We start from the raw sequence: 2,478 nt of genomic DNA, 5'->3' as shown, positions 1-2,478 counted from the left end.
ATCTCTAGACATAGATGAATGTACAGCATGGTTATGAGATTAATCTTATACTAACAAGGTTAGGTTAGTTAGAACAAAATTGAATTATATGAGCAAGTATTCGACCGAATACTTGTAGCAGTGTCTTGACATAGAGTAGTGTTTTATACGAAAAGAAAATAAAATAGAATTGGGTACCATGTTAAAGGCCTATAGACATATATCACTTTAGGCAAGGTAACTTGAGGTCTCACTCTCGAATGAAGCAGGCCATTTTAGATCTCATCCAAGAAATATAATAAAATTGATTTTGTCAAGGCATAGTTGGTTAATAAGGGTAGATTCTTAATAATCCTAGCCTTTCAAGTCAACATCGTAGATTCTTTAACCTCTGCCATAACATCTCTATTTTTGCATCCCTAATTGTTTACTATTTTGTTTTTCACATTTTCTACATCATTATTCTCCTAATTGCCACTACATTTTTATTATTGTTTTTTTCCAGAGCATTAATCACACTCCTTTATAATAACTTGACCAATTTATACCTAACCGATCCCTATGGAGATAATCTCACTTATCACTTTATTACTTGATCCAATGTGTATACTTGCACAATTGGCATAACACATTCAAACGTGACAAGTTTTTAGCACCGTTGCCAGGGATCAACAATTTGGTGAAAGTTGGTTTGGTTATTTTACTTAATTCCATTAGTTTTATTTAATTTAGTTGTTTTTAATTTCTATAGGTTTTCCATTAGTGCATAAGTAGAGGCATTCCTGCTAACAAAGAGTATCATTTTGGTCATGAGATTGAGAGAACTTTGAGAAGAAGGAGAAGAGAAGTGTGTAATGTGACTAGGGACGGGAATGGTCCTGGTCTGAATGATCCATTAAATCGAAATGGTCAGGATGTTGATCTTCCTATTCATTGCGAGATAGATAACCGAGACAGGCCTATTCATGTACATTTGTGCCAATTTTGGATGATCAAAATCCAGGGATAGTTAGACCACATATTCAAGCTCGACATTTTGAATTGAAATAGGTGATGTTTTACATGTTGCAAACAGTAGGACAATTCAGTGGATCGCCAATTGAAGATCCAAGAGAACATTTAAGACTTTTTCTGGAAGTCTATGACTTGTTTTGTCAATAGGGTGTTCCTGAAGACATTTTGCGGCTTAAACCATTTCCATATTCAAAGTGACATCATGGAATGATCTTTGCCAAAGGTTTTTGCTATGGTATAATCCGCCAAACATGAATACAAATCTTAGAAATGAAATCATGTTTTTTCGGCAATCAGAATATGAAACATTGTACGAAGCCTGGAAAGATTTAAAGAACTACTTTAGAAATGCCTAATGCATGGATTCCAACACTGGACATAGATGGAGATGTTTTATAATGGGTTGAATGCACATACGAGGATGGTAGTTGATGCTTTTTCTAATGGTACTTTGTTGGATAAATCTTATAATGAAGCATATGAGATTTTGGAAACGATTGCCAACAATGATTATCAATATCCTACAACACGAGTTGGGACTAGTAGGAGAACTGCTGGTGCTATGGAGCTTGATGAAATCACTTCATTCACTACTCAGGTATCATTCTTAACTAATTTGATTAAGACAATGAAGTGGTCAACTGTAGTTCAGGAGTTGAAAGCAACCGAGCTAGTGTGTGTTTATTATGGTGAAGACCATGTGTTTGACGAATGCCCATCAAGTCCAACATATGTGTGCTACATGGGTAATTTCAACCGGAATAATAACAATTATTCCAACACGTATGATCCAGGGTAGAAGCAACATCCAACCTTAGTTGGAATAATCAAGGAGCGAAGAATTTTAACAATGCTACAATACAAAATGCCGTCAATGCACCTCCTGGTTATACTCAACCTATGCTAAGGCAAAATGTGCAACAAGGTCAAACATCAGCTTCATCATCATCATCATCTATTAAAACTTTGTTGAAAGAAATATGGGCAAGAATGATGATGTAATTCAAAGTCAAGTTGCATCCCTTCATGCTCTTGGGGAATCAAGTGGGGCATATTGCAAATGCTTTAAGTTCAAGACCATAAGGAGCTCTACCAAGTGATACTAAGAATTCGAGATCACAAGGAAAAGAGCATTATAAGGCAATCACCCTTAGAAGTGGAATTCAATTGCCTAAAGTTGCTAGAGATGCCATTGCAAAAGAGGATAACTCAAGTATCAACCATGGAAAGATTCTAGAAACATCTAAAAATCACACTGCATCTAAAAAGGTTAAACAAAAGAACATTGCAGCAGAATCAGATTATGTTGTCAGTAAAAATGCCATAACAACACAATATCAACAAATTGAAGGATGACCACCACCTCAACGATTCCACAATTGTAAACAAGAGGCCCAGTTTAAGAGATTTCTAGATGTCCTTAAGCAAGTTCACAACTATTACAAACAATTTTCCAACAAGGATTTACACCAACACATATACCAT

General features: G+C 35.5%; 1 non-coding gene across 1 annotated transcript; it reads right to left on the bottom strand.

Annotated features, from left to right (window-relative positions):
* Window positions 1–1,253: 1,253 nt before the first annotated feature.
* LOC121206735 (small nucleolar RNA R71) lies at window positions 1,254–1,359 on the bottom strand. The gene has a single exon (XR_005901916.1). It is a non-coding gene; the product is annotated as a small nucleolar RNA R71 (small nucleolar RNA).
* Window positions 1,360–2,478: the final 1,119 nt, after the last annotated feature.

This window comes from Gossypium hirsutum, chromosome A01 (assembly GCF_007990345.1).
Source record: "Gossypium hirsutum isolate 1008001.06 chromosome A01, Gossypium_hirsutum_v2.1, whole genome shotgun sequence".
In the NCBI taxonomy this organism is placed as follows: domain Eukaryota; kingdom Viridiplantae; phylum Streptophyta; class Magnoliopsida; order Malvales; family Malvaceae; genus Gossypium; species Gossypium hirsutum.
The sequence above is the reverse complement of the archived record's forward strand: the minus strand, read 5'-3'. Positions and strand labels throughout refer to the sequence as shown.